This window comes from Lonchura striata, chromosome 6 (genome assembly GCF_046129695.1).
Source record: "Lonchura striata isolate bLonStr1 chromosome 6, bLonStr1.mat, whole genome shotgun sequence".
Lineage (NCBI taxonomy): Eukaryota > Metazoa > Chordata > Aves > Passeriformes > Estrildidae > Lonchura > Lonchura striata.
The window spans coordinates 17,017,902-17,032,813 of NC_134608.1; the positions used below are offsets into that span (position 1 = coordinate 17,017,902).

Sequence of the window (14,912 nt, forward strand, 5' to 3'; positions counted from 1 at the left end):
ACTCAAAATCATTCTGATTAGAGCACTAAGAAAATGTCCTTCAGGCTCAGTTAAGACCCTTTGTAGAGTGAAACACCTAATAAACTGTACCTAAAGGAGACATACAAGAAAGGCAGAGAAAGACTTTTTACAAATGCATATCATTATAGGACAAGGGGAAATTATTTTAAAATAAAAAAGGAGAGTTTTAGATTAGGTGTCAGGAGGAAATTCTTTACAGTGAGGGTAGTGAAACACTCAAAAAGGTTGCCCAGAGAAGCTGTGGATGCCACAACCCTAGAAGTGTTCAAGGCCAGGCTGGATGGGGCTTTGAGCAACATATTCTAATGGAAGATGTCCCTACCCATGGCAGGGGGGTTGGAACTAGATGACCTTTAAGGTATGAGATAGAAGTACCAGCCATCAATGCAATGGGCCAGCCTCTGGGCCCAGGGATGGGATGAGTGAGGGATTCTTTGGTCAAAACCAGCACAAGTAAGATGTGTGATTGTGTGAGGGAAAAAACAGCAAAAACTGCCCAAGCAACAATGGGCCGTGTTGCAAAAACATCCCCAAGGAGCCAGCAGGAAAGTCTATGGCCACAGAATACAGGGAAATTGAGGTTGTGGAAATGGCTTTGGTGTTTCTTATTTCTATTACAATTAGACAGACAAGATTCTGAGGTCATTAGCTGTAAGTAAAATGGTTTTTTTAAAGATTGAATCTCATTAGAAACTTTGAAAGAAAAACAAAAACAAACAAAACAAAACCCCAAGAATTTAAATGCTTTGAATATTGCCTAGCCACTCAGAAGGTTTATGGTGCCAGAAGGACACCTGGTCACATCCTTCTGCCTGTGTTAGAAGTACTTCTAGCTGGCAGCTCTTCCCCAAGGCACCTGGTGGTGAAACAGCTGCCAGTGTAGGATACCAACCTGTTGTGAGGTCCTGTGGGATTACCAGAGCATGGGCTGCACAGAGTGAGCAGGATGACAGCACACATCTTGCTCCACTGGCTGGTTGTGGAATACAAATCTACAGGACGAAAAGAAAGGCCCTGGCTTTGCTGTGTGTGAGATGTTTTAATTTGCACAAATGCAAGTGACAAACACTTTGGAAGTTTCCATTTTGTATTCTGCTTTCATCTTAATTAGCATTAACTTATTCTTCCAACAAGGGAAAATCCACAGAACAATGATCAAGAGAAGAAAACTGCAATAGTTCTAATAGTCCCCTTCACTCAACTGTTAATATTGTACTTAGAAGGGTTTTTTTGTAGTGGCACATCATCTCCAATGATCAGGTTTCACAGAAAGAAGTTAAATTCATTGTTGTGTCAATTAAGAAAAGCTACAGCAGGATCACACACAAGATGAAATATGCCCAGGATGCCTTAAACCTGTTCCCCATAAATTATGAGAAACACATGGATGTTGGTTCTTCTTCAGCCTCAGCCCATCCAACTGCAGAATCTTCAGACTTGGGTGCTCTCTGTCCAGCTCCTGTGAATTTGGACATTCCCCTTTGGCCTGCTAAAATTGAAGGTGAATATCTTTCTGCAAGTTAGGCATGCTGAAATGCCAGGGCACTGGAGCTGGTTAGTGTTGGAGCTGGAGAGGGGAAGGAGGCAGGGTCCCATGGCCAGGATGTAAGGACGAGCATGACCCTGACAACTAGCTGATACATGGCTGAGGTGCTTGTCAAACTGCAGTGAAAGACAGTTTGCTTTCTGTGAAAGGAAGGTGCTGATGCCAACTAACAGCGCTGTGGCAACTTCTCAGGTGGCTGCCCATGACCCAAACATCTGCTGCAAAAGTGTAATAGAAGAAAAAAGTGACTCGGTCTAACTTGCATCTAAATCACTTTTGTATTAACTGGCCAAACTTCTTGCAAGACATGCTCACATTTTTCAGAAAAACATGTTGTGAAAGACAAGCAGCTCTTGCAAGCTGTAAAATACAGTCACTGCAAGTGGGCACAACTGCAGATGAAGCAGCCAGTGTCAGGAGGCATTATACCCCCTGCCAAAGAGCCCCTCTTCATATTTACTGTATGTTAAAACAAGTAGCTCTCTGCAAGCTCCATTTCAGAATCTAGAGGTAGGTGCACATTGACTGGCATACTGTGACAGTGCCAGTGGTATGATGCAGGAACCCTGCCACTGTTGTTTTGCCTCAGTCTAGCCCTGCCAAGCAGGGGAGGACTGAATTTCAAAAATCATGGGCACTCACAGCTAGTGCCAATTGCAGGGCAAGGTGCAGCTGCCCTGCAGCTCCTGGCACTGGGTCCTGAGGGCATCTCCTTCTTCCCCCCAACAGGTGCTATCTGGTCAGCCTCTCCCTTTCCAATTAAACAGAATATTCTGTTTACAGTGATGTGCACTACAGCTGTACCTGTATTTTGGACCTTTATGCTCCACAGAAACACAGCAGCCATCCCCTAAATGAATCTTCTTGGGTAGATATTGTGCGTTCAGCTTTCCCAAGCAGAAAGCTTTCAAGTGCTTTGAAACTGAATGTCCTGCCATGAACGTGTTTGCAGCACAGAGCAAGAGAACCAGCCATGCACAGGAGGGCAAGGACTCAAGGACTCTGCTGTGTCACCAGGGCATCCTGGCCTCCTACAGCCCCTGCTCCTGTGCCCAAGGGTCTGCCTGCAGTGCCCCACACTGGCTCTGCCTGCAGACTTCAATAAGCCTCCTGAGATGTACCAGAATGGGATTTGCCTTTGCTTTGTTCTACCAAATGGATATAACAATGACAAAAAAAAAATGCACAGAGAGGATTTTCCAGCCTGTCGTCCAAGTAGAAAAGGAACAGGAAAAAAGAGAAGGAGAAATTAGAGTAACAGAGGGCCAAAATAAAAGCAAGAAGGGAAAATAGGGTGGAAATATATCTTTGAGTCTTTGGTCCATATCTCTCACTATTTCAGCAACTGTATTATGTAAATCTCAATCTCAGACTCATTTGACTGCTTCTGAACCCTTCTAGTCTCATTGGAAAGCTATTTTGGAATCACACTCCTCTCATGGCTAAAATCCTTTTCATTTCCAGCCTAATTTTATTCATAAATATACATCTACATCTTCTTGTGGAACTTAAGCTGTAGTCTTAATTACAGTTAAAGTAGTTGTTCCTGGATGTAAACCTCACAGTTCTGGTTTTATGCTTCGTTTAAGCTGTCTCTATGTCTGACCTGCTGCCAAACACCTGATAACAAATACGTGTACAGATGTGATATTCCCTGGTCAGAAAGGTGTCCCTCTGCCTAGCAGCCGAATCAGACAAACCCTCTCACAGCTCAGGACCCTGATTCCAAGAGCTAGAATGGGCCATCTTCTGCCAAAGCTTCCTCTGGATTGCATCCACCATACCTTAACAATGCAACCACCTCCTTCCTTCCCACTCACACCCTGCCTGGTGCAGAGAAGGGTGTGCAAATGTTGTGCAGGGCTTTTTTACAAGACTCAAACTCCCCGGTACATGCTGTGATACCTGGGCTGGAGAGATATACACAGCAAATGTACTGCCCAGCCACACACCACCTGAGCTCCATGTGTGTGATGAGTCTCACACAAGGAACACCCCAGCCACATGTTCACATGCAGCAAAGCTGCTGAGTCTGTCTGCAAACCCCAGTGAATCATCTGGGGTTTCTGGACATTTCACTCTGGATAGAAAAGGAGTGTTTTCCCTTGAAATATCAGAAATCTTCCTCTTAGATTACCTTTACTTGGTTACAGAAATAAGAATTTCATAAGTAAAAAAACAGGAAACAAGTAGGAAAGAAATAATACTGTTTTAGAAAACCCTACAAATATGAAATTTACCTAATCCTTAGATTCAAGCCATATTAGGGGACCAGAAGGATATATAAGTGCTCTGCTGCCTGGATTATCTGATGGAGTAACACTCAGAAGTACTGCTTGCCAACTGCACACATAAACCTGGTTTATCGCATTCCCAATAAAGTAGATTATGCTTTTGTGGTGCCCTTATCCACATGTTCAATCAACAGGACTGCATTACCTTCCTCGGTGACCTTCACATTGCTCCTCCAAATTAAACAGCCGTGCATTGGTCTCCAGCTCTAGCTGAGGCACTGGCTGCAGTGCGAGTGGTGTGACCTGGGGAGGAGCTTCATGGTGACACAAGGTCAATTATCTCAGAAGGGAGAAGAAAAGCCCAGCAGAAGAGACCCTCACCTTGAACCTGCCATGTGTGTCCAGGAAGGCCCAGGCACTCAAAGAGCTTTGTGCTGCTACAAGTGCCAGCAGGCACCAGAGAGAAAGGGAACACAAAAAGCAGACTTTCCCCAGTGCTGCTCTAATTAAGCAGTTAATTAGGTGTGAACTGAGACGGATGTGTTGCTGCAGTCTGTGGGTTTGAGTGGGTTTCCTAGTCAGAACTAGAGCAAGGGTACAAATTTTGGCTCAGTTGAAATGAAGCTGGAAACTTATGATTTAATCTGGCAAGATTTTCTCCAGTGCTGAAGGACTTTGCCAGTTTCACAGGTGATATGAACCTGTGTCATAGCAACCCATCTCCTTGTTCTCATTTGGCATTTCAAACGCTGTCAAGTCTGAGGGACTTCTGTGTTTTAATTCACCTGTCTTTGGCAGCCTGTGATTTCCCCAAGACAGACTTTAGTTCCTGGACAGCCCCACTCAGAGATCCTTCTTGCTTACCTGAGTTGTGAAGAAACGCCAAGGAGAGAATGTTCTCTATTTTTTTATATTTTATCATGTATTAAATAAAGAGGTATATATTTTAACAAAGCCAAAAATATTTAATGTTTAAGTTTGCAATTATTGATAACTATCTTAAGACAGAAATCCCTAGATATTTTAAAACTTTAGCCATATTGTCCCAGCTGTGTTATCCATAGAGAATATGATACAGCTATGTAAAGCTGCTAACACTGCTAAGTGTATTCAATTATCTCTGCTAGTTTTGTCCCCCCTCCCACACTCCCCATTCATTTCAGTGTTCACTAAATATTTTAAGCTAGTTAAGTGAGTTCATGCATGCATTACAAAAACACTTGGGGAAAAATTTATGGCTATTTTATCCATCTCAATATATGGCATGAACGTACCACTAATCTGCACGGAGCTGTGAGACACTGTCCCTTTTCCTCTCACCCTCCCGCTTCAGGAAAGAAAAAAACCAAACTTTGGAAAATGGGTCATGCAAACACAGGGATTTCTATAGGGAGCCCTTGGAACAATGCGTGCATTTGCCAGGCATAGTGGGCTCCCATTGTCTGGTCTTTCAGCACATAATAGAGGCTTTGCCAGTGGGGAGCCTAAATGGGAAACAAATGGATGGACAGTAAAGATGATGTCGGCAGAAAGTGCAAGAACCTCCTTCTGCTTCTGTTTCTTTCAAAGGCTTGAAAGTGATAGTGTGCATAGTAATTCCTCTCCATTGTGGTGCGTGTAACGTTTATATTCATGCTATGCTTGCTAAAGAAATGCTGGCTGTGGTCAGCAGAGAGGCCTGTACACATGCCTTTATCCCAGCAGCCTGCTGGAGTTCAAACAGTATGGAATCCATGTGTGGGGAGCAAAACACCAACTCTCATGTTAATGAAGATTACAGCAGGGATGAAAGCCCAGCTGCTCACCCACTGACAGCGACTGGGGGATTTTCCCTTAGAGCAGCAAAGTACCCAACTATAGTTAAGTTTCATCAGAACTTTCTCTACCATCTATTTCAGAGGTTTCAGAGCTGGGCTGGAAAATTTACATGGGGATAAACCCTTCAGTAGAGCCTCAAGCAAATGTAAAAATGGCTGTTATCTTTTTGTGAAAGCCCCAGAGATGGAACTACTAAAGCAGTGCAAATACACATATGAAAATCTACCTATTTAGAGATGGTACACATACAGAATTGCACAGAATCCAAAGAGTTAACTTATCCCAGCTGATAAGTTAGATTGTGGAAATTAGCACATCTTCAATCTTCAAGCACTTTTAAGCCACATTGAAGTGAAATAATTATTTTCTGTTAAATTCTGTGAGATGACTCAAGAAGTCTGTAGAGAGATGATCAATTCCCATTCACTTTCATAAGACTCTTCCCCCAAGAATTTGAAGTGACAATCAGCAGCAATAGCAGTTCTTCCATCCCTTCCTCCATCAGTCTCCTCCATAAACTTCAAGTTGTAAGATTTTAAACACTGCTATTGCTGTAAGTGAAGGGAAAAAAAAAGACATTACTGAAGTATCGCTTTTCAGACCATTCATTAATCCTCAGTATACTTTTGGCCTGGGAAAAAAAATCCACCTACATTAAATCCCTTTTTCCCCTGACCTTTTGTTTCAAAATGTTTGTTAACAATATCCATTACAAGATCCACCTCAAGAATCCCTTGAAACCTGTGAAAATCTTCTTCCTGTATCTAGAGTTGGACACTAGCAGGAAAATGGAGTGTTTTTAACCTGTGTATTCCTCACTGGCTCCAACCTGAGCTAACAGTGATCTCCTGAGGATGCCATGGTGGCCCTGCATACAGCAGGCTTGTAGCCTTCACCTGTGAATCCGCGGATCTGAAAACTGGATTCACCAAAGGTTTCAGAGGGGCTGGAATATCTCTTTCCTCAGTTGGCCTCTCCAAGACAAAATGGTAGCCCATGGAGAAACTGACAGCACTGCCAATGTGCTACCTAATGTGAACATTAAACCTGTCTTAAATAGAGGAAATTAATACCAAGCACCTCATTTGAATGGCATCTTGTTTGGGATGAAGCCAGGAAATATAAAGGTTGGTTTGCTCTGCTCATCACTCACATGACTGTGCCTTTTGTTTTTCAGCCTGATGAGAGGCTAGGATAGAAAATCAGCCCCAGCTCTGAATTTCCTGGCTTTTGTCAGTTGATGTTACACCCATGATATTATTCGAACAGGGGGTTTTGTGTGTAACAGATAAATGTCGACAAAGCCCTGTCTAATGCCTTTTAGGTTGCTAGGAAACCTGGCTCTGTAGCCACCACAGAAATATCTCTGGCTAGGGGATTAGATAAGCTCTGACTTGTTTTGATTAGGTGAGCTTTATTGCAGAAAAGACAGCAGCATGCTTAACATCGTAAAAATATGACCTGCTTACAAACCCAAGGCACAAGGATCACTTATTGCTCATGATGGCATCCATGGGAGGACACTTCTAATACTTTTCTAACCTGCCAAATCACTTCTCTCCAGAAAAAGCCACACCTCCTAATTAAGGTCTCTCTTGGTCCCCTGGGACATGGGGCTGCTGCTGCTAACACCGTTGTGTTAGACCATACTGAGGTGAAAAGTCATTTCCAGTCTAGCTTAATTTCATGTCTCAGGAGAATGGGGGTATTTGTGGTGTGGTGGGCAGCACAAATAACTAAGAACTAGATTACCTGCCCTCTGCCCTCAGCTCTGCAATTTAATGACTGGGCTTTGAAAATAAATTTGAATGAGTTCTACCTGTGGCAGATATTATGCAACCCCATTGATGGAGGAGCTAGAGGGAGTGAGCCTCTCTGCTGCTGCTCGTGGTGACCCGAGATTTGCTCAGGGGAGCTGAGTCTCTTCCCTTTTTTGACCCTGCCTGTGCTGGTCTATGCCCTGCCTTTGCTGATGGCATGTCCAACAGGCATTTGGGGAAATGGTGGACACTCCATGCCCCCCTCATAAGTGTTTTCCACCCCTTATCTCTTTACTGACAAGAAGTTTTTGCCTTTTTCTAACTGACTGCATTTCAAGAAACTTGCTTCTTGTCTTGCTCACAGCATATAAAACAAACAGGTTATCCCTTCCTCTCTGCAGAGACTTTTATATGTTTGAAAACAGTTCTCCTTTCTTCTTCAGTCAACTTTTCTCTGAACAAAAGAACCTAAATGTTCTCCATCTATTCTCACAAAATATATTTTCCCTAAGCTCTTTAACTCCATGGTGTATTATCTGTGAAAGCAGGGCAGACATTCTGCAAGCTATAAATGAAACCAACAATATTGAGGTGAAAGCACCAGTCTGACCACAGGCTCAGTCATGCTGTACCTGTAAGCTATGCAGTTTCTGTCCAGGTTGCTGGCAATAGTTTGGGATCATATTACCTGCTCTTTAATCAGGAAGGCATTAAGACAGGCATCTGGAACAGTCAAAATTACATGACAGAGACCCTGGGTTCATGCTGAGGTGTGAGTAGAACTCAGGAGACTGAGTTTGGTCGAAGTTCATGTTTACATATTCACATTTAATAAAGTACACAACTCAGTGTTATACTCTTGTATGACAGATGTACATTGTATCAGAAGAGAGAACTAGCTGCTTTGCTAATGAAGTTTAAAAAGGCTCTCCCTCAATTCACACCAATTACATGAGAAGTTTCATTCAGAGAGAATGTGTAATCTGTCCATAATCATAGCATTTTAAAATAAATTTCTGCTCATCAATCTATTTCAGGTAAAGCTATTACAGGAGCTATATCATGATCAAAAGGGTGCAAACAATCAGGTTCTTTCCAGCTAACTGGGAAAGCAAGTCTCAGAATAATGAATTCTGTGCTGAGAACACTGCAGTTGAAGTGTTTCAGCTGGGAGAGCTCGGTACAAATGGGTACTTTCCAAACCATTCAGTATCTAAGTTAATATTAACATTAGGCATTGCACATTTAACCCAACAGTCTAAGAAGCAATGATCTGGTGTGCCCCCCCTGCATTCATGGCTGAGCCTTGGGTTTGTGTACTTGTTCAAGCACACCAGAATGCGCTGTGACACTGCCGTGAAGGACACAAAAAGCCCTGTTTACACTGTCTTTGCAGCTCACACCTGGAGCAAGCCCTGGCTCCCTGTGTCCCTCAGGAGCACACAAACCATGACCACTCCGCAGTGCTCTGGGGACAAACCTGGCACCTCATCAACCTCCACTGCAGTCTGCAACTGGAGGTGAGCATCTCCTCACTCTCCCAACACCAATATCAGAATGCATTTGCCCCAGGCATGGCAGATGACCACATCAGCATCCTTCTCATGATGTGACCAAGCCAAATGAAGGAGTGCAGAGGCTGCTACAAAAGCACACTGCTTGCTTCTGCTCTGACCATGTCTGCTGCCATTGCTTCCTCAGAACACCATGTCAGTCCTACCACAGGAAACCTCATGCACTGGGGTGCTGACAGAGCAGCTCAGACTAGGGCCATGGAGCCTGTTAGAGCCAGTTTTGGCCAGATGGTGTTTGTTGCCCCAATTTATATTCCTGACTCTTAACTGTCAGCCAAGCTGTGACATAGCAAGTTGTTACATGAAGCGCTTGCAGGGCTGGATGTCACTGTTGGCAAACAAGGGCAGGAGGCTGCTGTTGGAAAAGGCTGCTTGTGTGTGTTTACATGTTAACAGTACCCAAGGCACAGGCTGAGGTGAGTCTCTTGTCCTGACCCCTGAGCTGCCCACCTCTGCTGGCGAATGGCTGAATCACACAGCGTATCTTTCCTAAGCACAGCTGTACCTAAACACATCCTATTGATCTCATTTCTACAGTAAGTGTAGCTCAGACATGATACCTACCAGAGCCACAGGCAATGCCAGGAGCATGGCTTCATGCCTAGGGCCCCTCCACTTGTCCTGAGCATGGCAGTGAAGATGGAAGGGGTGAAATAATGGCTTCAGAGAGTCTCATCTGTTGCAAGGCTTGTTAAGGTCCCAGACCTCTCAGACCCAGCAAGATGCTCAAGTCCTAGGTGACAGTGCGCCATGGAGCTCACTCATATGGCACACGGGTCCTGAGCTGGTGTATTTTATGATAGATGGAGTCATGTCAGCCAAGCTGCTCCAGTATAATCACTGGCACCACAGCTCTCTACATGCACAGCCTTTGTTTGGATGAATATGAAGTCAATGAAGTACTTTGGCTTACTGCTGCAAGCCAAACCCACATAGTGAACTAGCCTCAGTTATGTGATGTGCAGATATCCTGGAAGTGCTGAATATGGCAGCCCTGAAATACTTTTTGCACCAAACAAGTTTTTAGATTTTTTATTCACAAGGTTGAGTAAAAGTCCCAAGCAGTCAAATAATAAGAGGATTGGTATAGAGCTCCCCAGGTTTTCAAGCCAACTGGGAGGCTGGTAAGCACAGCTGAGTGAGATTTGCGTGCATAAGTCTAGGGGCATTGGAGAACATTCTTGGGAGGAGGAAGTGAACATGTCCTGGTGTGTGTAGGTAGTGTCTGGGGTGTGCAAATCCCTGAGAAAAACCCTCTCAAATGCACTTAACTTTCTTAACAGAAGTAGCTATTTAGCTTGCTTCAGCTGGGCCAATATGGTTGCATGTAGATGACCAGGAGACCAAGGCCAAGTGCCATCTAACTACAGATGGACTACATGGATGCACTCAGAGTTATGGATTGTGTTCACAAGGTCTGAGAGGAACAAGTTCAAATTTTGCAGCTGTACTGTGCACATTAGCAGTTTTGGCAACTGTGGGCATGCCCTCACTACTCTTCAGATGACAGCAAAACCTGCATCTCGGTGATACAATGGGCTCTGCTGTATTTGAAAGGACCAACTTGACCAACTCTTTGACATATGTCATCCTCCAAGAAAATGCAAACTCCTTGGATTCACAGACACACAGAAAATCAGTGTTGCCTGTGTACTGTTGATGTGCTGCTGTCACAGCCTGTCTTGAGACTCACCCAAACAAGATGCCAAGCACTTACTCCCCCATTTTCCCTCCCACTTCTTGCTCCAGGGATGAAGTCAATAATTATGTGAAAAATCATAGGTTGAAATAGGAACAATTTACTGGAAACAGCAATGAGATAAGAAAATGAACAGCAACAATATTAATAACAAAAGCATGCTAAAAAAGAGGGTGATTTACATGAAAGATGCTCACTAAGCCCAAGCTGACACGACCCCCCACCTCAGCTTCTCTACCTGCCACACTTGCTCCCAGCTGGAACCCACACCCCTTCTCAGAAGTCCATTCCCAGGGAGTCCTTTCCCCCAGCCCATGACATAAGATGATATCAAATAACACAGCGCCTTGGCCATATCCTCCCACTGATTTGGGCCAGAACCAGGGCAGTTTCTCAGGCTGTTTTTGAATCACCTCACCTAAAGAGCTCAGGCAGCAGAGAGACTGGCTGTCAAGAACTTCACAGCATTAAGAGGGGATGTCCCGTGCCCACTGTTCAGCTCTCCCTTCCTTGAAGTGAGTACATAAACATGACTCACTAACAGACCACATACCTTCCATATAGTTTTCACAGCTCCTAAAGATGGCATCTGACACAGAGTAAATGGCTGAAGTTCAGCTGGAGTCAGTGAAAAGTTTGCCCAATTTAGAAATGGAGTTCTCCTCAGGAACACCAGCCAGGCCCATTTGCATTTGTGAAAGCATATCTAATTTGCACACTTTTAGCATGCCTGCTATTACTTTTGCCACGAGGCTGAAGTTTTTAATGAGATTAATGATCCATGGGTCACTGTGACCAGTGATTGATGAGGTTCTCAGCAAAATCAATTTACTGTTTCTTTCCACCAAGGGTTGCTGCCACCCTTCTGCATCCCAAAACAGGTCACAATTAAGACGATGTAGTTTGATCTGGTTTTCCCTGACCAGACACTTCAATTCAGTGCCTGCAGTTTGTTGACTACGGTTTTCCAATAAGCTCAAGGGAGCGTAATGGTAGCAGTGCATTAACCCACCAATGCCAATTTGCAGTATTGAGTATCAGGATATGCAAATGAATTAAATTAGATCTTGTTTTCAAAGGGTATCATAAGGTGTCCCTTGAGCTTTATGTGCTTTTGGACATAATTTGATACATTAACATTTAATTTCTGCCAGGTGGGGTTCACCTTCCTCTGAGGTAAAGAGCTTACAGAGTAAAACAGAACTCATACCTCCCTCCTTCCTTTACTAATAAGAAATACAAGATCCAGTTTCTGTATCCCTTCCCCTACTGTTTTCCTACCACAATGTTTTATAAATCTGACAATAATGCAAAAAATATTTCTGTATGGATCTGTTGTCACTCAGGGACTCCCAGATTATGTTTGCTACCTTGATGTGCTGGTGCAGTTGGGAGCTGAGCAGCAGTGCTGATGTTACTGCTCTCCTTCAAGCCCATACTGGCCTGGGACAGCTGCTTTACCTCAATCCAAACATAAGAGCAACTAAGGGGAGATTTTTGCCCAGTCATGGACTTCTGCTGATCACCTGCTGGAATGGGATTTGGGGATACTACCCAGCCCAGTGTGAATTTTTGTCACGTGTAGGCCCTCAGGACAGTTCATAACCTTGCAGCTTACCACTCAATTTAATTAATGAAGTTCCAAGCAACACAGGTTTTAAAGGTCAGCAGGCACCACTAGCCTTCATTATACCAGAAGCCAAAACATTTAATCCACTAAATCCTGCCTCAAATTCCTATCTTGTTGTCAAACTGGATCATATATTTTCAGGAGCTGCTCCAGTCTACAGGTTTTATTTTAAAGAGGTATCCCACTGAGATCTCTGTGCCCCTGTAACCCTCCTTGTGTGCAACGCCATGTGAGATACACATCTCCATTCTTACAGTTGAGTTTTGCTTAGAACATGGCTGGTTTTGGTTAGAGCAGCATTATTTGCTGAGGGTTGACAATGTCTCTGCCTTGCTTAAGTCATGGTTTTATGATGCAAATTAGACAGATAATACTGTCTGTAAACCATACTGCATGATCAGATGGCAGACTAAGCTTAGTGAGATAGAGATTTCCTTTTTAATTAAAACTGCAACGCTTCTGTGTGGTGGATTAACACTGAAAGGGTCACTGGAAGAAGTGAATTAAAGTAGGATCTGAGCAACGAGGAAAAATTGCTCACAAATGGCCATTAACAGCATAACAACTATGTCACTTACCAATGTATTCTTTGCAGGAATATTATATTATGTTAACCCTTACCATTCCTAAAAGGTAATCAAATGTAATCCTTGTTTTAGTCGTATTACAATTCTAATGTGCAAGGTTAAAATAATAATGAAACCATATCTGTCTTCTTTTGTCATAACCTTCATCTTGACAATGAGACATTTTTGCTTTTGGAAGCACCTGGAAGCCAGGACTCCCACCAGTTCCTGTGGGAGTCAAGAGATCTTTTTCAACAGCTCCAGAAATCCAGCCCCAGTAGGTCTTTTTAGGTAAATCATGATTTTCCTTCAGAACATGTGCACTCAGCAGTTAAGCTGCCATACGAACACCGAGCTTTAATTCTCACAATATCCAGTCCTTCTGGCCAGCTTGTCCCAGAAGACTGTCAGCAAGCAGTGCTGCAACAGATGTCACACACAGATATATTCTGGCTTTCCAGAGGAAAGAAAATTTCCTTTTCCCTAAACCCTACCAAGCCACAAATTCTTGATTCTGAATGATGCAAGCCCACCTTCATATGGGCCTGAAGATTAATTTCTCCTCATTAGACTATCTTTGCTGTTCAGATAGCATCTTCTAACAAAGCCAAGTGTAATAGATGGTTAACTCCAAATCTAAAACTTGCATTTGAATTCTTTTGCTAAATGCTCTGCAATTAGACATAAGCTGAGTAAGGCAGAGACTGCAGTACTGTATCACCAGGAAACACGTAAGGAGAAGAAATCTGAACCATCCTTGTTTCCCAAAAAAAAAAAAAAAAAAAAAAAAAAAAAAAAAAAAAAAAAAAAAAAAAAGCAGAGCAGCTGAGATACATACCTGAAAAATACAAAGGGAACTAAGAAATCCTGAATCAGCTGTTCATAAAGAATAAAATTATTATAATCAAATTTCCACATGCATATTTAGAGATTAAAAATGCAATGTCTAACAATTTTTAAACAAATACCAGCTTTCTTCCAGAAAAAATTGCTTGTTAAAAACAACAAATCCAGTGTGGTTACACATATTACAAAACAGAGCAGCTATTTGGTATTAAACCTCAAGAAATAATCAAATATTTCTGTGCTGTCACAGAAGATAAAAAGAAAAGGAAAAAGCCTAGCCAGGGTGGGGGTAGGAGGGGACAAAGGAAATTAATTGAATCACCTACAATTTCCTCAAAAAGTGACTTAATCCTGCTCAACCTGCTATATGAGACAACCTATAGGAAAACCAAAAAGCCTCTAATACTCAAGCTGCCAGGTCCTTGAAAGGCAGCAGAATTTACTTTAAATACTCCAACAGCACAACAGCATCCTCAGCCTTAGAGAGGGCCTCTAGGCAGAGGCAAGGTTAGTTTACAGCAATAATAAATAAAATGTTGCTTACCCCTTCAAGTACCTCAAAGGAAATAAATTTTTAGGTTTTTAGAGTAACTGTAAACAGAAACTACATTAAGCAGTACAGACTACATTTGAGACTAGTACAAGCAATGCTATCCAGATATTCAGGAATTGGATAGAGACCCCTAAAAGGCTGTTTTGCTGCCAGCTCTCCTCGTATCCCCTGTTACAGAAATGCAGGAGATTGCAGATGCAGGCGAGCTGAGGGAGGACCCAAGTCTCCACCTGCGATTACCTACCCCCATCACTTTCTGCCAGTAAACTCTGCAATGCAGCAGAGCACTCTGCACTCGGGAAAGTGTTTGCTTGTCTCTCGATGTCTGTGCCAGTGAACGTGTGCAGGCAGCAGGGAGCTTTAATAAAGCAAACTGCAGCAGACTGCAGAGCAGGCTGATTAACAGTTTCAGTGGTACTGGGGAGCGTGGCAGAGTACTCTGCCTCCCTTCCTCCACCCAGCCTTAAACCTCATAGATCAAAGCTTTGACCAGCATCAGGTGGTTAAAACACAGTTCATTACATCGTGGTGCTTTCTGCCTGCTCACCATGGAAAGGCTGCTGGAGCTGCTTAGGATGATCACATACAAACAGTGTTTACTGGAGCTCAAAACAGTTTGTCTCCTTTGTGCAAAGCCCGCCCTTTAAAATGATATTAATTAAGAA

General features: G+C 43.2%; 1 long non-coding RNA gene across 2 annotated transcripts; it reads right to left on the reverse strand.

Annotated features, from left to right (window-relative positions):
- Positions 1–913: 913 nt before the first annotated feature.
- LOC110471372 (uncharacterized) lies at positions 914–14,669 on the reverse strand. Of its 2 annotated transcripts, XR_013340093.1 has the most exons (3): positions 14,492–14,669; positions 5,846–6,170; positions 914–1,013 (listed from the first exon to the last, which is right to left on the reverse strand). It is a non-coding gene; the product is annotated as an uncharacterized LOC110471372 (long non-coding RNA). The 2 variants fall into 2 exon arrangements; XR_004148384.2 differs by lacking the exon at positions 914–1,013 and having other exon boundaries at positions 4,698–6,170.
- Between the last annotated feature and the right edge of the window lie 243 nt (positions 14,670–14,912).